General features: G+C 31.2%; 1 long non-coding RNA gene and 2 pseudogenes across 1 annotated transcript; all 3 read left to right on the top strand.

Annotated features, from left to right (window-relative positions):
• Positions 1–313: 313 nt before the first annotated feature.
• Positions 314–1459, top strand: LOC131618609 (F-box/FBD/LRR-repeat protein At3g26920-like; annotated as a pseudogene).
• A 7103-nt stretch (positions 1460–8562) lies between these two features.
• LOC131620043 (putative F-box/FBD/LRR-repeat protein At4g13965) lies at positions 8563–9709 on the top strand (annotated as a pseudogene).
• Positions 9710–19644: 9935 nt separating this feature from the next.
• LOC131618483 (uncharacterized) lies at positions 19645–21754 on the top strand. Its single transcript, XR_009288863.1, has 3 exons — positions 19645–20387; positions 20595–21258; positions 21349–21754. It is a non-coding gene; the product is annotated as an uncharacterized LOC131618483 (long non-coding RNA).
• Positions 21755–22415: the final 661 nt, after the last annotated feature.

Genomic DNA, 22415 nt, shown 5'->3' with positions numbered 1-22415 from the left:
AAAACAAGAATATTTGAAACATAGAAAGTTTAATATAAATTTTGAAAATTACTACTTAAATAAATAAGTCCCTCTTGCCGCCAACCAACACCAAGAAACACTGGAAAAACTCATTAGCACTCTCGGACGATGAAAAGCAGCGGCGAAAGGTGACTATCACGATTGCGTTCTTTGAAATCCTATTACACCATTCATCATATGTATTCTTATTTCTCTAATCAATTTCATTTCCAAGATAATTATCAGTTTGCTTAATAACACCTCAAAGTTCTTGTATTTATTTCCCATTTTTCTTTTAGAATTGTTCGTCAGAATGAAGAGAGAAAGGCTAGAGAGCAAAGACAGGTTAAGTGATTTACCAGATTGCATTCTTCTTCTCATTATATCCATTTTACCTTCCGAACGTGCAGTTCAAACATGCATTTTGTCCCCAAGATGGAATCATCTTTGGAAGATTCTTCCCACTCTTCGATTAAACTCCTTCAACTTTAAGTATTTCACGGATTTCACTCCATTAAAAACTCAGATTTTGTCTCTTCGAGATAATTCAACCGCACTACATACTCTCACTTTTTACCGTGATGGTGGAGTCCAGCCTCGCCTACTCAAAAGGGTCATTAATTATGGCATTTCACATAATGTCCAACGGTTAGACATCTATGTCTCATGTAACATTCAACATTTTCCTCAGACATTATTTCATCTCACACTTTGACATCTCTTAAACTTATTTACCCTAACTTTTATGTTATCAGAGAACTATTTCCTTATTCTCTGAATTTGCCATCATTAACTGAATTGCATCTGCATGCGTTTTCCTTTCCTGTTGGCGATAATGGTCGTGTTGAGCCTTTTTCGACATTACATAAGTTGAATACTTTGATCATTGATGATTGTCCCATACAAAACCTCTTCATATTGAGTACCTCACTTGTCCCTTTAACTATAGTCACCCGTGATAATACTCCCGATGCTTGTTATGAAATTGAGTTATCTACTCCAAATATTTGTATTTTTTTCTTTTATTGGTTCTCCTTTTCACAAACTCTATGGGAGAAAAAGCAATTTGCCTTCTGTTAAACACATAGACATTGATCTATGCTTGATGTTATACTCTACAAAATGTTTGTTGTTTCTACTCAACTGTCTGGTTGAGCTTGTTACTGTTAAGTCAATAACAGTTTCTTCACCAACTCTTCAGGTACTTTATGGCTTATGTATTTTTCTAGTGTATTTATAAATTTTGTAAAATATTTTACTTGTTTTAATCCCACACTAACTCACCATGTTTGCTCAGGTTCTTTCTTTAGTTCCTGACTTATTCAAGATTCATCTTCCTTCCTTGTCTAAGTTGAAGTCGCTTAAAGTGAAAAAGAAACAATCTTCATTCGTACCTGATTTACTATTGGAATTTTTGCTCCAAAATTCTCCTTCAACAAAGGTTGACATCATAGATTGATTAAGGTTAGACGTGCATTCAATTTTTTGAAGAGATAATTTTTGGTTTAGTAATTTTGTTTTTGTATGCATCCTTTTATGTCTTTGGTTATAATTACTTTCAGTGAAAAAATTATAAAACTCTTATATCAGAATTGTACTTATAATTTTTATGTTCATTTTGACTTGTGTAGTGAAGGTATATAGGCCAGTGAAATGACGACTCATAGATTTTTTTTGTTTTCTCGCGGGATTTCAACTGTGTGTTTTATGCTTCCTGCATAAAGAACACAAATTTAAATTTCTTTTTAATGTAAAGACATAAACTACTCGAGTCATCGTGATGTTTAATATTTTGTCAAAAATTTGAGCGGTTAAAAGGCTTTTGTGTGTTGATTGTTCATGCTGAGTTGTTCAAAAGGTTCTCATTTTGTATTCTTAATTCATATTTTATGATTGACAATGAATGAGTTGCTCTCTCCCTTTGAAGACCGAATTTCGTAATCAATTCTTGTGTTCTTGTCTTTCAATTTTTCTGCTGCGTGCCTGTGTTTTGATTTATGTTTCTGATGTTGCATGATTTTTCTGGTTTATGTGATTTTGCACTTCTGTGTGATTAAATGTTTCTGGTTTACTACATAACTAACGGTACTGGTTCAATTCATTTGTGATTTATGCATTTTTGGTCTGTGCGCGTTTCTCTATAATTGCATTGTGTACACCGCATTTCTAGTTGGGCTAATCTATTTCATGTCATGTGAGTAAAATTACAGTTTTGTATGATTATGTGAAAGTACATTCCCACACTATTACAATTGTATTTTCTTATAGTCAAGTCTTCAATATGTTGGGGTAGGTTGTTTCCCATTTGTACCCTCTAAATTGATTATTAGTAAGATCATATTGCGAAACCAATGATTATGAATATTTCAAAAAGCAATTTATAATTTGCAGATGTGAAATGGACATAAAACTTTGAGATATATTATTAGAAATTTTGAATTGATATCAGTAAAAGTTACTCCAGGACAATGGGTTTCTAAGGGATAAGACAATGAAAATTTTCCTCTATTTTATCTTAATATATGTTAAAGCTTTTTTCCGACACAAGTAACTTGCAGAAATTGATTTCTATTAATGCGAACTTTTATTCATTTGGATTTTATTATTTCTCTTGTGTATTTATTTTAACTTTTATTTTTATTAACTCCGCTCATAATTTTGACCTCTTTGAAATATCTATTAAATACTTATTAACTTAGTTCTTCTTAGCTTACTATAATTGCGTTCTATGAAATCCTATTAGATTTGTAGTCTTCTAATTAAAACACACATCTAAACTAGATTTGGGCTTCAAAACACATCATGAAGACTGCTAAATATCTACAACATCTTCTCCAAAAAAATAGGTCTTTAATAATTAGTTTCCTAAATATTCTCCATATTTAGAAACTATGAAAATCTTCAAAATAGATAAAATCTTTTATGCTCAAACTTGGCGCCAGATTGGATTGCATAATATCTCCAAATTTTCTGCATTTATAATAACTTAAGCAGAATCCAAATGCCCAGCTTATTACTCAGTCACGATGTCAAATGATCCTGCATAGGACGTCTTATTTGATATGTTATACCAGTTACAATTGGTAGAACATCTTGTTCAATATAATGTTTAGCATATATATTCTACATGTTAAAACAATCTATCTAACATGTTGTTGTCTAATTTTTTTTACTAAAATTAATTTCCCTCAAAGAAACATAGAGAATTAACAAAGTTTTCGAATGCTTATCCTTAATCTCCACCCCTAGACATAATAGATCGAAACTTGATCCTAGGCCTCACAAATGTTTACATTTAGTTTTGAAACCAGGAGTTATTGGTCATATCCTATTTAATATCCAATCCAAACAAGTCTTTGTTTCAGGAACACCATTATCATTGAAACGCAATTTCCCTACCTTTCCACTCAACAAGTCACTACTCTCAAACCTCCTCATACCCTTGACATCACCTTTAGTTATCTTCCCCCACATCCCTCATCTCCTTATATCAATAATGAGGTAATAAAGGAGTCCAATTTTGTTCCATCTATCCATATTCTATTTACTCCATTATATTGCATATATGTATGACATCGTGATGATTAAATTGTTAATTAAAATGCAAATTTTTTAAATATTATTAAATTTTATTAAACTACTTAATATAATATATTTTATAAATAAGAGAAGAAGAATGTATATTTTAATACAAAAGATATAAATAGTATAATATGGAAGAAAAGAATATAATTTACTTTTGTAATTATTATTTTGTCAAATACCTTCTTTGACAAACGATTTCCATAAGTCTTTTCTAAAATAATCATATTTCACAACTTAAATTTTAAAATAACAATCTTTCTCAACAACTACATTATATACTAAACTACTCATATTTTAAACAAAAAAATTAAACAAAGAGTATACTTAGACTAATTGGCGCGTACTTTCAAAACTGTCTTTTAGCATGAGACCAACTGACGCATGCATATAGCAAATAAAAAAAATAATTACACATTGGCGTCAAACCAATTGATTCATGCATATAATAAATATAGATAAACGTCATTGAAACAGACACATGCATATAACTCATGCATAGACACCATTTAATCTAACATGTGCTTTTTTATTAAAAAAAAAGAATATTTGAAACATTGAAAGTTCAATATAAAATTTGAAAATTACTACTTAAATAAATAAGTCCCTCTTGCCGCCAACCAACACAAAGAAACACTGGAAAATCCCATTAGCACTCTCGGACGGTGAAAAGCAACAGCGAAAGGTGAATATCACGATTGCGTTCTTTGAAATCCTATTTCACCATTCATCATATGTATTCTTATTTCTCTATTCAATTTCATTTTCAAGATAATTATTAGTATGCTTAATAACACCTCAAAGTTCTTGTTTTTATTTCCCATTTTTCTTATAGAATTGTTCGTCAGAATGAAGAGAGAAAGGCTAGAGAGCAAAGACAGGTTAAGTGATTTACCAGATTGCATTCTTCTTCTCATTCTATCCATTTTACCTTCCGAACGTGCAAGTCAAACCTGCATTATGTCCCCCAAGATGGAACCATCTTTGGAAGATTCTTCCCACTCTTCAATTAAACTCCTTCAACTTTAAGTATTTCAAGGATTTCACTCCATTAGTAACTCAGATTTTGTCTCTTCGAGATAATTCAACCGCACTACATACTCTCAGTTTTTACCGTGATGGTAGAGTCTAGCCTCGCCTACTCAAAAGGGCCATTAATTATGGCATTTTACATAATGTCCAACACTAAGACATCTATGTCTCATGTAATATTCAACATTTTCCTCGGACGTTATTTTCATCTCACCCTCTGATTTCTCTTAAACTTCTTCACCCTAACTTTTATTCTGTCAGAGAACTATATCCTTATTCTCTGAATTTGCCATCATTAACTAAATTGCATCTGCATGTGTTTGCCTTTCCTGTTGGCGATGATGGTCGTGTTGAGCCTTTTTCGACATTACATAAGTTGAATACTTTGATCATTGATGATTGTCACCTAAAACACCTGTGCATATTGAGTACCTCACTTGTCCGTTTAACTATAGTCACCTGTGATAATCCCCTCGATGCTTGTTGTGAAATTGAGTTATCTACTCCAAATCTTTGTATTTTTTCTTTTATTGGTTCACCTTTTCACAAACTCTATGGGAGCAAAATAAATTTGTCTTCTATTAAACACATAGACATTTATCTAAGCTTGATGTTAGAATCTACAAAATGTTCATTGTTTCTACCCAAATTCTGGTTGAGCTTGTTAATGTTAAGTTAATAACAGTTTCTTCACCAACTCTTCAGGTACTTTATGGCATATGTATTTTCCTATTGTATTTATAAATTTTGTAAAAGATTTTACTTTTTTTAATCTCACACTAACTCACCCTTTTTGCTCAAAGTCTTTCTTTAGTTCCCGACTTATTCAAGATTCATCTTCCTTCCTTGTGTAAGTTGAAGTCGCTTAAAGAGAAAAAAGAAACAATCTTCATTCAAACCTGATTTACTAGTGGAATATTAGCTCCAAAATTCTCCTTCAACAAAGGTTGACATCATAGTTTGATGAAGGTTAGACGTGCATTCAATGTTTTGAAGAGACAATTTTTGGTTTAGTAATTTTGTTTTTGTATGGATCCTTTTATGTCTTTGGTTATAATTACTTTCAGTGAAAAAAATTATAAAACTCTTATATCATAATTGTACTTATAATTTTTTTGTTCATTTTGACTTGTGTAGTGCAGGTATATAGGCCGGTGAAATGATGACTCATAGATCTTTTTTGTTTTCTCGCGGGATCCCAACTGTGTTTGATGCTGCCTGCATAAAGAACACAAATTTAAATTTCTTTCCAATGTAAAGACATAAACTACTGGAGTCATCGTGATGTTTAATATTTTGTCAAAAATTTGAGCGGTTAAAAGGTTGTGTGTGTTGATTGTTCATGCTGAGTTGTTCAAAGGGTTCTCATTTTGTAATCTTAATTCATATTTTATGATTGACAATGAATGAGTTGTTCTCTCCCTTTAAAAACTGAATTCTGAAATCAATTCTTGTGTTCTTGTTTTTCAATTTTTCTGCTGCGTGCATGCGTTTTGATTTATGTTTCTGCTGTTGTATGATTTTTCTGGTTTATGTGATTTTTCACTTCTGCGTGATTAAATGTTTCTGGTTTACTACATAACTCACGGTGCTGATTTAATTCATTTGTGATTTATGCATTTTTGGTGTCTGTGCGCGTTTTTCTATAATTGCATTGTGCACACCGCATTTCTAGTTGTGCATAATCTATTTCATGTCGTGTGCGTAAAATTACAATTTTGTATGATTATGTGCAAGTACATTCCCACACTGTTACAATTGTATTTTCTTATGGTCAAGTCTTCAATATTTTGGGGTAGGTTGTTTCCTATTTGTACCCTCTAAATTTATTATTAGTAAGATCATATTGCAAAACCTGTAATTTTGAATATTTCAAAAAGCAATTTATAATTTGCAGATGTTAAATGGATATAAAACTTTGAGATATATTATTAGAAATTTTGAATTGATATCAGTAAAAATTACTCCTAGACAATGGGTTTCTAAGGGATTAGACAATGAAAAATTTCCTATATTTTATCTTAATATATGTTAAAGCTTTTTTCCCACACAAGTAACTCGCAGAAATTGATTTCTATTAATGTGAACTTTTATTCATTTGGATTATATTATTTCTCTTGTGTATTTATTTTAACTTTTATTTTTATTAACTTCACTCATAATTTTGACTTCTTTGAAATATCTTTTAAAGACTTATTAACGTTGTTCTTCTTAGCTTACTATAATTGCGTTCTATGAAATCCTATTAGATTTGCAGTCTTCTATTTAAAGCACACATCTAAACTGGATTTGGGCTTCAAAACAGATCATGAAGACTTCTAAATATCTACAACATATTCTCCATAAAAATAGGTCTTTAATAATTAATTTCCTAAATATTCTCCATATTTAGAAACTATGAAAATCTTCAAAACTGATAAAATCTCTTATGCTCAAACTTGGTGCCAGATTGGATTGCATAATATTCTCCAAATTTTCTGCATTTTTAATAACTTACAGAATCCAAAAGCCCGTCTTATCACTCAGTCACGATGTCGGATGATCCTGCATAGGACATCTTGTTTGATATGTTATACCAGTTGCAGTTGGTAGAACATCTTGTTCAATATAATGTTTAGCTTATATTTCTACATGTTGAAACAATCTATCTAACATGTTATTGTCTAATTTGTTTTACTAAAATTAACGCCAATCATAGAATCTTAAAGAAATAACAAAGTTTTCGAATGCTTAGCCTTAACCTCCACCACTAGACATAATAGATCGGAACTTGACCCTAGGCCTCGCAAATGTTTACATCTAGTTTTGAAACTAGGAGTTAAGGGTCATATTCTATTTAATCTCCAATCCAAACAAATCTTTGTTTCTAGGAACACCATTTTCTTTGAAACACAATCTCCCTACCTTTCCACTCAACAAGCCACTTCTCCCAAACCTCCTCATACCCTTGACCTCACCTTTAATTATCTTCCCCCACATCCCTCATCTCCTTATATCACTACTGAGGTAATAAAGGAGTCTAATTTTGTTCCATCTATCCATATTTTGTTTACTCCATTATATTGCATATATGTATGACATCGTGATGATTAAATTGTTAATTAATATGCAAATTTTTAAAATATTATTAAATTTATTAAATATTATTAAACTACTAAATATAATATATTTTATATATAAGAGAAGAAGAATGTATATTTTAATCCAAGAGATATAAATAGTATAATATGGAAGAAAAGAATATAATTTACTTTTGTAATTATTATTTTGTCAAATACCTTCTTTGACAAACGATTTCCATAATTCTTTTCTAAAATAATCATATTTCACAGCATAAATTTTAAAATAACTATCTTTCTCAACAACTACAGTATATACTAAACTACACATATTTTAAACAAAAAAAATTAAACAAAGAGTATACGTTAGACTAATTGGCCCGTACTTTCAAAATTGTCTTTTAGCATCAGACCAACTGACGCATGCATATAACAAATAAAATAAAAATGAATACACATTGGCGTCAAACCAATTGATTCATGCATTTAATAAATATAGATAAACGTCAATGATACTGACACATGTATATGACTCATACATAGACACCAATTAATCTAACACATGCTTTTTTATTTTAAAAAAGAATATTTGAAACATATAATGTTTAATATAAAATTTGAAATTTACTACTTAAATAAATAAGTCCCTCTTGCTGCACACCAACACAAAGAAACACTGGAAAATCCCATTAGCACTCTCGGACGGTGAAAAGGAGCGGCGAAAGGTGACTATCACAATTGCGTTCTTTGAAATCCTATTTCACCATTCATCATATGTAGACTTATTTCTCCAATCAATTTTATTTCCAAGATAATTATCAGTTTTCTTAATAACACCTCAAAGTTCTTGTTTTTATTTCCCATTTTTCTTATTAAATTGTTCGTCAGAATGAAGAGAGAAAGGCTAGAGAGCAAAGACAGATTAAGTGATTTACCAGATTGCATTCTTCTTCTCATTCTATCCTTTTTACTTTCTGAACATGCAATTCAAACTTGCATTCTGTCCCCCAAGATGGAACCATCTTTCGAAGATTCTTCCCACTCTTTGATTAAACTCCTTCAACTTTAAGTATTTCAAGGATTTCACTCCATTAGTAACTCAGATTTTGTCTCATCGAGATAATTCAACAGCACTACATACTCTCACTTGTTACCGTGATGGTGGAATCCAGCCTCGCCTACTCAAAAAGGTCATTAATTATGGCATTTCACATAATGTCCAACACTTAGACATCTATGTGTCATGTAACATTCAACTTTTTACTCAGGCGTTATTTTCATCTCAGACTTTGACATCTCTTAAACTTCTTCACCCTAACTTTTATTCTATCAGAGAAATATTTCCTTATTCTTTGAATTTTCCATCATTAACTGAATTGCATCTGCATGTGTTTGCCTTTCCTGTTGGCGATGATGGTCGTGTTGAGCCTTTTTCGACATTACATAAGTTGAATACTTTGAACATTGATTATTTTCACCTACAAAACCTTTGCATATTAAGTACCTCACTTGTCCGTTTAACTATAGTCACCCGTGATAATCCTCTCGATGCTTGTTGTGAAATTGAGTTATCTACTCCAAATCTTTGTATTTTTTCTTTTATTGGTTCTCCCTTTCACATACTCTATGGGAGCAAAAACAATTTGTCTTCTATTAAACACATTGACATTGATCTAAGCTTGATGTTAGACTCTACAAAATGTTCGTTGTTTCTACTCAATTGTCTGGTTGAGCTTGTTAATGTTAAGTCAATAACAGTTTCTTCACCAACTCTTCAAGTACTTTATGGCATATGTATTTTTCTATTGTATTTATAAATTTTGTAAAAGATTTTACTTGTTTTAATATCACACTAACTCACCTTGTTTGCTCAGGTTCTTTCTTTAGGTCCTGAATTATTCAAGATTCATCTGTCTTCCTTGTGTAAGTTGAAGTCGCTTAAAATGAAAAAGAAACAATCTTCATTCATACCTGATTTACTAGTGGAAATTTTGCTCCAAAATTCTCCTTCAACAAAGGTTTACATCATAGATTGATTAAGGTTAGACGTGCATTCAATTTTTTGAAGAGACAATTTTTGGTTTAGTAATTTTGTTTTTGTATGCATCCTTTTATGTCTTTGGTTATAATTACTTTCAGTGAAAAAATTTTATAAAACTCTTATATCATAATTGTACTTATAATTTTTTTTTTCATTTTGACTTGTGTAGTGAAGGTATATAGGCCGGTGAAATGATGGCTCATAGATATTTTTTGTTTTCTCGCGGGATCCCAACTGTGTGTTTGATGCTGCCTGCATAAAGAACACAAATTTAAATTTTTTTCAATGTAAAGACATAAACTACTGGAATCATCGTGATATTTAATATTTTGTCAAAAATTTGAGCGGTTAAAAGGCTTCTGTGTGTTGATTGTTCATGCTGAGTTGTTCAAAGGGTTCACATTTTGCAATCTTAATTCATTTTTCTGCTGTGTGCCTGCGTTTTGATTTCTGTTTCTGTTGTTGCATGATTTTTCTGGTTTATGTGATTTTGCACTTCTGCGTGATTAAATGTTTTTGGTTTACTACATAACTCACGGTACTGGCTTAATGCATTTGTGATTTATGCATTTTTGGTCTGTGCGCGTTTCTCTATAATTGCATTGTACATACCGCATTTATAGTTGTGCATAATCTATTTCATGTTGTGTGCGTAAAATTACAGTTTTGTATGATTATGTGCATTTACATTCCCACACCGTTACAATTGGATTTTCTTATGGTCAAGTCTTCAATATTTTGGGGTAGGTTGTTTCCCATTTGTACCCTCTAAAATGATTATCAGTAAGATCATATTGCAAAACCTGTAATTTTGAATATTTCAAAAAGCAATTTATAATTTGCAGATGTTAATTGGATATAAAACATTGAGATATATTATTAGAAATTTTGAATTGATATCAGTAAAAATTACTCCTGGACAATGGGTTTCTAAGGGATTAGACAGTGAAATTTTTTCTCTATTTTATCTTAATATATGTTAAAGCTTTTTTCCCACAAAAGTAACTAGCAGAAATTGATTTTTATTAATGTGAACTTTTATTCTTTTGGATTTTATTATTTCTCTTGTGTATTTATTTTAACTTTTATTTTTATTAACTCCACTCATAATTTTGACCTCTTTGAAATATCTATTAAAGACTTATTAACTTAGTTCTTCTTAACTTACTTATTAACTTGAGCAACCAAGTGTTTGTGAATATCACTATCAATATTAGGAGTTCAATAGTCCACTCACCATACTTCAAAATCATTTATCTAGATCTAACTCAATCAGTGAATTTAAATTAATTAGAGCATTCATTTGAAAGTGCCTAATTATTTTGAATGAATGGTACTAGACACTCGAATTGTGTTAGAGATCAATAACTTATGATTAAGTTTATTAATATGATTTCAACTAAATTCATATATTTTTGGACATCCTTATTCAAAATAAAAATTAAATTAGTTTATTTTAAAAAATATATATCTTAAATTGTTTTTTTTTTAATTTAGAAAAAAAAACGTTTTTTTAATAGTTTTAAGTTTTTTGTTAAAAATTTATTTTCTAAAAATAAAAAAAAAAGTTATATTTTTTTAGAAAATATAATTTTTTACTTTTAGGAGAAAAACATGTTCCAAAAAAATTAATTTTTTTTGGAAATAAAAAATTCAAAAAACAAGAAATATGTTTTTTTTTAAAAAGATGTTTTTTTCCTTAAAAAAATAAAAGTTTTTTTTTGCAAAAACAGAAAACACGTTTTTAAAACAAAAGGATTTTTCCTAAAAATTAAAAAAATATATTGAAAAAAATTATTTATAAAAAATTAAATCACAACTAATTATAACATTGGTTTTGAAGATAACAGTTATAAAATTATGACAATTGATTTTAATAATCGCTTATTATATAATTATAATTATATACTAGTAAGATACCCGTGCTATCGCACGGGTTCCGTATGAATTGATATTACACATAGTCATATCTCATTTTTCAGCTTTGAAATTTATTTTATAGATTATAAACATTCACAAAATCACAAATATAAACTAATAATATGTATCAACTTTTATGTATTGATTCAAGTAGTATTTTCTAAATATTTGTAACAACAATACATTTATTTGATACAATAACAACAATACATTTATTTGATACAATATAAGCGTTTATAAATATTTGTAACTTTTTTTTAGAGGAAAAGGCAATTACTTCATTTCATTAATAATAAGAGAATGTATACATGTTGGTACATCATTGAAAACCTGAAAACTAGCGAAAGATGTAGCCGCCCTAGCCAAGACATGAGCAACTTCATTTGCTTGTCTCCTAATGAACTTAACATGAGAGTTCCTAAATGACAATGCTAGAGACCGTTTGCACTCGAGAGTAATAGCACCACAATCCGTATTATTAGGATGAGATCTATACACATTATCCACAACACTTTTAGCATCCATCTCAAAATCCACATTATCATAACCAAGTGAATGAACCCATTTAATAGCTGATAGCAGCCCCATTGCTTCTCCCACAGCAACTTCAGTGACAGGAGAGAACCATTCTGTCCTGGCTCCTACAAAAAAGCCTTTATCGTCCCTAATGCAAGCACCTATGCCCACTTTATTATTAGAAAAAGAAGCATCAACGTTGCATTTGATACGATCAGCCGACGGTTTGCTCCAAGTAAGATCAACGGAGGGGCGGATATGGGAATTATAAGAAGAATTGGGTTGCTGCGCGTTTCTCCACCCGAGTAATAAGTGCATGGCTCGATTACAAATATCATCTTTAGTATCTTCTATATGGTTCCATACCAGATTATTTCTACATTTCCATAGACTCCAAAGAATAGTAGAAAAAGTGGCTTGATCCTTTATGTTAGCAACCTGCAAAAAGGAGTACAATCGAAGCAACAGGTACCTGTGAAATATGGGAGTGATGTAACTTCGGCCATAAACCCACATTTTCCCAGCATTCAACGCTTTTAGGACAATGGAAGAATAGATGATGGTTAGATTCTTCTGCGATCCCACAGATACCACAGGTAGTCGGGCAATCAATACCTTTGTCATGAAGACGCCCTCTGGTAGGGATAGAGTTTCTGCACAACCGCCATAAAAAAAATTTTACTCTTGGCGGAATTTTTAAGTTCCAAATCAAATTCCAATTACCTTCAGCTCTGAGATGAGAAGTGTCAATAACATCATTAACACAATAGCGGTACGCACTTCTCACGGAGTAATTACCGTTACCATCAAACTTCCATATGAGATTATCCGAATGGACAGCTTCAAATAACGGTGTTTTGAGAACTTTATCTGCGGCGCCTCTCCCAACTAAAGGAAAAATCAAATCAGGGAGCCAAGATTTGGAATACGGACTCATTAAGTCCGCCACTTTCAGCCTGGATATCTCCGGATTATTCGGCCACGGATTACATAAGGAGGTGCCATCATGTAACCAATTATGCCCCCAAGCAGGAATATTTTCTCCCGTCCCAATACTCCATTTACACCCTCCTCTAACCACAAATTTGGAACTCCATATGCTCCTCCAAACATAACTAGGGTTATGACCAATACTAGAATCCATAAAATTGCTGTGGGGAAAATATCTTGCTTTGAACAGTCTAGTAACAAGGTTGTCGGGTTTTGTCATAAGGTTCCAAGCTTGTTTACCTAGCATAGCATAGTTGAAAGCGCTGAGGTTTTTGAAACCCATACCTCCATCACTTTTAGTCATCGATAATTTATCCCAAGATAACCAGTTCAAACCTTTACCTCTAATCCGATTATGACCCCACCAGAAAGAATTCATCATCTTCTCTATCTCATCATTTAACGCTGCCGGTAAAAGAAATATGCTCATGATGTACGAAGGGATAGCCTGTAAAACAGATTTGATAAGTGTTTCTCTACCTGCTTGGGAGAGACTTCTGCTGCTCCAGGTATTGATCTTTTTCCAAACTCTGTCTTTTATGAACTTGAAAGTTGCTTTCCTACTTCTTCCGATCATGGATGGAACACCAAGATACTTACCCGTCCCTAGCACTTATTGAACCCCTAAAGAATCAGCCAGCATGTTTTTGACATCCGTAGGAACATTTCTGCTACAGAAAAGTTCAGATTTTTGCAAGTTGATAGATTGACCTGAAGCCTCTTCGTAAGTGATTAGGATATTTTTAATCTCGTCCGCTTCTTTCTGGACAGCTTTGAAGAACAAAAAACAATCATCTGCAAAAAGTAAATGAGATATAGTCGGGGCATTTTTACATATTTTTGAACCATGAATATCTCCTCTAGCTTCAGCCTTCTTAATCAGAGCAGTAAGACCTTCAGAACAAATGATGAAAAGGTACGGGGATAGGGGGTCTCCTTGTCTCAAGCCTCTGCCCGGTATAATTGGACCAACCTTATTGCCATTCAAGTTCACAGAGTAATCAACTGTTTCCACACATAACATAATCCACTTAACCCATCTTTGGCTGAATCCCATAGTAACAAGAACCTCCCTTAAGTAATTCCAATCAATTCTATCATAAGCTTTACTGATGTCAAGTTTTAAAGCAATGTCACCCACTTTACCCTTCGTTTTTGCCTTCATGTGATGCACCACTTCAATTGCCGCCATAGCATTATCTAGGATGGATCTCCCAGGAACAAAAGCTGACTGGTTTTCAGAAATGCATTTATGTAATACTCTTTTCAGTCGGTTGGCGAGGACTTTTGCAATAATTTTGTACACCACATTACAAAGCGCTATCGGTCTCCAATCTATAAGCGAGGTTTGCACATCCCCTTTAGGAATAAGAGTAACATTAGTCATGTTGATACTTTTAGGGAAGGCACCAATATCTAACCACGACACACTTGCAGTAAGGATATCGGTCCCACAAATATCCCAAAAGTGTTGGTAGAAACCTGGGTTATAACCATCGGGACCGGGGCTTTTATCGGCTTGCATAGAAAAGATGGCCTCTTTTAATTCCTCTATAAGAAATGGGGCTGTCAGCATTCCATTGTCGTCTTCTGTTATGGTAGAACTAAGAACTTGGAGCACTTTGTCGCGAGAACTTGGTCTCATCTGAAAAAGATCGGAAAAATAATCGTGAGCTATAGAGCATAAATCTTCTGTCGCAGTTTTTGTTTCCCCGCTACTGTTAGTGAGGGATTTAATTGTATTAATCTTCTTCCGAGAAGTAGCGGCAATATGGAAGAAACGAGTATTAAGATCGCCGTCCTTATACCAATGTGCTTATGCTCTTTGTTTCCAATAGGTATCTTCTTTAGCTAAGAGTGAGTTCATGCGTCTTTTTAAAGCTGTGAAATAATTAATATTATGCTGCCCGACATTTTTTCGAGTGTGTTCGATCTTCCTGTGAATAGATTCAATTTCCTTTCTGACCTTGTAATAATTTGAAGTACTCCACTGCTTCAGCATATTGCCATTTTGTTCCAGTTTGTCCAAAATAGACATACTGTCCAGGCTGATCCATTGATTACGCACAAGGTCGTCAAAGCCAGGTTCAAGTAACCAAGCATTTTCAAAACGGAAACCTTGCTGGGGTCGACTTGGCATCACCAATTTATCACACCAGAGAAAAATCGGATAATGATCCGATGAGGTCGCTGAAAGACACTGTGCATTAGCTTACTGGAACAAGGACATCCAAGCTCCATTTGCCATGATTCTATCAAGTTTCTCTTCTACTGCCCTGTCAGAACCAAGGCTCTTAAACCAAGTGAAAGCATGTCCTTCCATGTGAATATCTACCAAACCGGCATCTTGGATAGCTTGTCTGAAACCGCTAATCAACCAATTTGGTCTCTCCACTCTACCTTTCTTTTCGTCAGCTGAGAGAATATCGTTAAAATCTCCTAAAATACACCAAGGTAAATTTGAGCATTGCGAGAGATTCCGAATAAGATTCCATGATAATTTCCTGTTCGAGTTTTCCGGGTGTCCATAAAAACCTGTCAATCTCCAATTTCCTCTACTACTATCATGAACAACAATGTGAATATGGTTGCTTGAGTAATTCTGAATTTCACACTTAGAAGAGTTTTGCCAAAAAACCGCCATCCCGCCTCCCCGACCTACTCTATCAACCGTAAAACAACAATCATAATGCAAAAGATACCGTAACTCCTCAATTTTATTAGAATTGCTTATTGTCTCATACAGAAAAATAACATCCGGTTTATATCTTCGGATGAGGTATTTTAAATTCGGAACTGCACTCGGATTACCTAAGCCCCGACAGTTCCAACTTTCCGTTTATAAAAATAAATGTATCAACAATAGACTTTATTTTATTATAAAAATGTTTGTGACTTATTCCCGTCTATAAAAATATTTGTATCAACAATAGACTTTTTCCCTTTATAAAAACTATTTGTAACTTGTTCCCGTTTATAAAATTAATTCTATCAACTGTAGATTTTTTTTCGTTTATAAAAATATTTGTAACTTATTCCCATTTATAAAAATATTTGTATGAACATTAGACTTTTTCCTGTTTATAAAAAATATTTGTAACTTATTTCCGTTTAAAAAAAATAATTGTATAAATGATATAAGTTTTACCATTTATAAAAAATTTGTAACTTATTCTCGTTCATAAAATTAATTGTATCAACAATATATTTTTTTCCTGTTTATAAAAATATTTGGAACTTATTCCTGTTTGTAAAATCAATTGTATCAACTATAAACTTTTTCGCGTTTATAAATATATTTGTAACTTATTCCCGTTTATAAAAGTATTTGTATAAGAATATACCTTTTTCCGTTTATAAATATATTTGTAACTTATTTCCGTTTAAAAAAATAATTGTATCAACATTAGAGGTTTTCCTGTTTATAAAAATATTTGTAACCTATTCCCGTTTATAAAATCAATTGTATCAACGGTAACATTTTTCCCATTAATAAAAGTATATGTAACTTATTCTCGTTTATAAAATCAATTGTATCAACATTAGACTTTTTTTTCTGTTTATAAAAATATTTGTAATTTATTCTCGTTTATAAAAATATTTGTAACTTAGTATTTTTCCCGTTAATTAATATTTTTGTGATAATAAATAAATAAAATTGATTAAATATGTCTTAAAAATAAAAATAAAATTAAAATCACATTTATATAATTATAAATTTAATAATATATATATTTAAGAACGATCTTTACAATAAAATTTATTAAAATTTTAAAGAATAATTTGACTTTTTTAAATATTAGTGAAAATATTTTTATCAATATTTATTTTATCAATAATTTTTTTAAATCATTTAACTAATATCTGAATATTAACTCTATGTTTAAAAAATACTTCGGTCATGCTTCAAAATAGAGTTACTTGACATTACAATGAAGTATCTTTCTGATAAAATACTTTTGAAAAACTAAACTATTAAATATGTTTTAATCAAAATTAAATAAATAAAAATATATATATTTTTAATAAAAGTTAAATTGCAAAACAAATAAAAATACAATACATAAGCATTCTTTTTAATTTAGTGCTAATGTTTTAGTTCCACATAGAAAATAAAGTATATAAATAAAGTTAAATAATTTTGACATTTTAGTTAATATAGTTAATCTTTGTATTCATTAGGATATATATTATTTTTTAATTTATACTATAGTTAACATAGTAAATCTTTGTATTCATTAGGATATATATTATTTTTTATTGAATACTAAAATATTTGATTGAGACATATTAAGTTAGAATTATATTATTTAATATTAAAATGATTGAAAATAATAGTAGCAAATTTCATACAAAGTTATGTCACTGATTCACTCTTTAATCATAGTTTTTGTATTTATTAAATTAAATTTTATTAACTAATAATTAATTCTTATTTATTATGAGTATAAAGTTTTAAAAAATAATTGATGAATGATAAAATAGAGAAATCCACTAATACGTATACAAACATTTCAATAAATTTATTCTATAATTATATCTTGTAATTATAAAGCACACTAATTATAATTAGTAAAGTAAATTTTATGGACATTGTTTATAAAAACTTTCCTATATAGTTTCATATTTTTATTAAATATACAGGTAGTGTACATTCTCCCATAATTAAAGTATCCACCATTTGTAATTACCATTTCTCAGGAAGAAAGATGATACCAAATGATAATTCTCCAATGGGCCATTTTCCAATTGTCTTTGAATACGTAAATCTAAAAGTTTCAAACAATATTGAAACTATTTCCAACCATGTAGAAGGGGCTTCAATTATCATCATCATCTTCGGTGCATCATTCCCACTATCTTCACCATCATCAATGAATAACTTTCATTTCCACTATTCGATTCATGAATAACCTCTCCCTATACCAACAAAAATTCCAAAACCAATTAAACTAAACTCAAAAAAATTCACAACAAATAACAACAAAAAGAAGAATACACTTTTCCCAAACTCACATCAGAATAAATTGTTTTTAATCCCAATTCTTTTGAAAAGTAAAATAGATTATTGCATTAGAATGGGAAACATAATCTTTAAATTGGAATTGCTGATGAATCAACTTTATACAAAAAGCCAAAATTAACATTATTGAAAATTGATGACGATGATGATGAACATAAACAAATACTGAAAAATATACAAAAGCTCACATGCAATTAATCACATAAACTATTTATAAATAAAACACATAAATTATTAAAGGCAAAACTGTTGTGATTCTCATTGTAATTCAACATTCACAATACTGAAAATACACACAAGCTCACATGAGAATATAGCATGAATTTCATTGTCAAAAAAGCTAATATTTAGGATAATAATAACTGTTGACTGTAATTGTAATTCTGTTCAAAGTGTGATAGCCACACCAGTGCGCAGTGCTAACACAACTTCTTCACGTACATGGACATCACTGGCATATGATAACAACAATGTCAAATCTATTCTTGTTCCATGTCTGACCAATGAGGCTATTCAATGCAGGATATTTTCAAGCTCCCTGATTCATCATCATCACAGTCGCATATGATACTTGCAGGTGGCTAGCAACATTTTCTCGGGTGAGCCCAGAAACATTCATCAATTCCAATTTTTTTAGGAATAGCCTTTGCATACATATGTCAAACAACAAACCGTAAGACTCAAACACACCACAATACTTTGAAGCTAAACTATTCAAATATTTCACATGCATGTTTAGATCAGAACTTCAATTAGTACATAGAAATTAGCATTTAAGTTTATTTTCCTTTCATGTATACATTTCTTCAAACACATAGTGAGAAACAAAACAAAGAAACACCATCGCTTACTCAATATTGAAAGAATAGTTTAAGATTTGAGGAGAGCTTAGTGCGTGTCATATTTATAGGTGCTTCAATGTCGAAAGTTGAAAGGGAGAGTAGATTAGAAGTTGTGTTTTTTCAAAAAGGTATTCAATGAGTTTGTTGTAAGTTGAAAGGGTGAGTAGATTGGAAGTTGTATATTTTCAAAAAGGTATTCAATGAGTTTCGGTAAGTTGAAAGAGTGAGTAGATTGAAAGTTGTGTGTTTTAAAAAGGTACTTCAATGAGTAGATTGGAGAGCTTGCTGTCATACTTATGAGTAAAATAAAAATAAAAAATATATATAATACAACAATAAGTTTGGTGATGCCACATCACCTGCATTAAATGTCAAAACAATATCATAAAATATAATAAAGCAAGATGAGTTCTTTGGCAAGTTTGCCACTTGGCACTCTCTCATGCATTCTTATATTTTTACTTATGCTATAAAAGGAAACTTTCATTAATATAATTGTAATTATTTTATTAATTAAATTAAAAGAAAAATAATAAACTAAGGATTTGTTTGTTGTGGGCTACGACTTCCCAAATTTTATCTGCTTGGATCATTGGAGATTTCAACCGTCCTACCTTTCCTCTTCCTCAGATATCTTTTTTTTTCTTATACCTATTCACATTCCAACGTTATCCTTTTATTTTCTTATACCCATTCACATTCCAATGTCTTTTTTTTTTCTTCTACCCATAAATTTAAACCATTTTATTCTCTTCTCCCAATCTAATTTCTCTTCTCCCAATCCCTTCTCATCAATGCTATTTCTTTTCCCAATTTATATTTATATATATGGTGTACAACATACCGATCCTCACTCTCATCATCGACGAACCACCGAAACCCCAACGTCTCTCTTCACCTCCTCCCACATCGCACAAGTTCATTCACCTCATTCTGATCCTCACCCTTTCTGCTTCTTCATCCTCTACTTCGTTCACTTGCGAAAAGAAGCGATGGATTATCGAGTAGAAGTTTGCAGTAGATTCTGAAGTTTTCAGAATTTTTATGACCTTACCTGATTTTCATCTTTTGCAGGTGATTCTTCTGGTTCTTCGTTTCCATTCTGCATACTCGAGAATTAAATTGCTCGGTTACTCCGTGTGGATCTCACATCTAACGCTCCTTCAAAAATCCAAACATGTTTACTTGTCTTCGTTGAGTTCTTCCATTACGGTTGTCAAGAGGATGCTCACGAGTTTATCCTGTTCATGTTTGATGTGGGAGCTTTGGGAAAGGAAGTGTCAGGATGAATCCTAAACGGTTAATTGGAAAACAGTTCGTACATAACCTTGGAGAAGAATGGTGGTTTATTTGGTTTGCTGTATTTATGGTCAAGTATTTTGGTGAGATTTCCTTCTCCTTGCATTATATATTCTCATCCAACTTTTCCCCATTTATTACTCTTTTCCATATAATAACCCATCTTAACCCATCTTAGTTGGTTAGCTTAAACACAAGCACTTATATGATTAGCTTATATCCTTAAGTGCTTCATTAAGTTATTTATCAAAACAGACTCTTATGTCGTATGCATTTTACCTGTTGATTAGGATCCCCAGTTGCTGGTGTGGGCTTCATTGGTTCTTTGGCGAGAAGTCGCCTAAAGCACGAGGAACACAAGTAGTATTCTCTAAGTTTTATTTTACTAAAAATGGTGGATGAAACTTACCTTATTCTGTTTCAGCGTATTTGTAAGCTTTTCAATAGTTTTCAGCAATGCTCCTCAAATTTTGAAAACGTTTTCTTTGGGGTTGTATGCCACATTACTGGATTTGGGTATACAAGTATCCTCCATCTCACAGGCTTATTGCTAATGGGATTCCTGATTATTTTTGAACATGTCGTACCTTGAGTATACCTTACGGATGTTAGAGTAAATTTTCTGTTTAGGTTAATAAGTTCATATAAGATCTTGCAAGTGGTGATGCCTTAGGTATTGTTTTAGAATAGAAATTGACAAGTGGAGTTGAAAACTCATCTTTCATTGATGTTTCTAAAGTAAGGCAACCTCTAGAATTATTACTTTGTATGTTTGTATGGTCGGTTAACTTTGTTATGCATTGGTCTTGACTCATCTGTTAACTTCATTACTTTACGAACTTCTCTATATTGCTTTTTCAAAGCCAAGCAACCAAGAATAAATCCCTTTCAGTTAAATAAGTATTGTTAATGGCTTTTCTCCGTGATTCAAGCGACGACATTTTGTCATTACATGTAAGTGGGATTCCCATAGTCATATTTTCTTTATTTGATTGAGAATGAAAATTGACAGCATCAAGATACTTATATTTTCTCTTTTTCCAGCTTTTGACTAATTGAGATTTTTTTTCCGGCGCCGCTGACAGCCATGATCATTTTAACATCATTGTTGCTTGAAGCCTTAGAGATTAGATACAGTATGTTCTGACTTTTGATAATATTTCAACAATGGAAAGAGTGTGTGTTAAGAATTAAAAGCTGAACTACTCATGGGATAAAGAAAAATGATGATTTCACTCACATTCACATTTGCAATCTTCTTAGACGAGTTCAAAGCAGTGTTACAACCATGATCAATATTGTTTGACAAAAACAAGTGTAAACATTGGTCTTTATTATTAGTAGAACATACAAACCTATCAATCATTACTAACAGTGTATTACATTGGTGATTGAAATGTGTCTTGGAATAAATTTTCTCTTGGAATTAATAGTCTATTCGATTCTTAGTTTGCTGTATCTAAGTTCTTCATCAAATTATCAAAATTTCTCTTTTAGTTTCTATTACCATTGTGATAGCCTTATACAAACATTTTTTTTGGCATGTTTCTCTTTAAGCTCAGCAGAAAGTTAAGAGACTTTTTTCTCCATTGTATTTTTTTAGTTATTCTAAGCCTTATTTTTTTGGCATGTTTCTCTTTAAGCTCAGCAGAAAGTTAAGAGACTTTTTTCTCCATTGTATTTTTTTAGTTATTCTAAGCCTTATTACCTCCTAAAACTTAATGATCGTTCAATGTCTTTTCTTATTTTGTGGCTTAATCAATTTACATAATAAATTTTAATATTCTCTTTAGAACTTATTATAGAGCACATATTAATTCTTAAACCTTAAATTGATGACTTTTATACCATTAACTTATTATGAACTTATATGAGAAGGTTGTAAAAAACTGGAAGGTTGATGTTATTTTTATGTTATTAGTTATGATTGTCAAATTACTTAATTTTTTTGGTTTGCTCAAATAGTTTTAATTTCAAAATTTCCCATAAATAATTTTAAACAACCCACATATTCAATTATACATAATGTAAGTTTTAATTATATTTGTACACCTATGGTATGTTTTAGGCTCAAACATGCATCGATGTTTCTACTGTGACACCAAGGTAGA

Source organism: Vicia villosa, linkage group LG7, assembly GCF_029867415.1.
Source record: "Vicia villosa cultivar HV-30 ecotype Madison, WI linkage group LG7, Vvil1.0, whole genome shotgun sequence".
NCBI classification, from domain to species: domain Eukaryota; kingdom Viridiplantae; phylum Streptophyta; class Magnoliopsida; order Fabales; family Fabaceae; genus Vicia; species Vicia villosa.
Note: the sequence above shows the minus strand (reverse complement) of the source record. Positions and strands in the feature narration are given on the sequence as shown.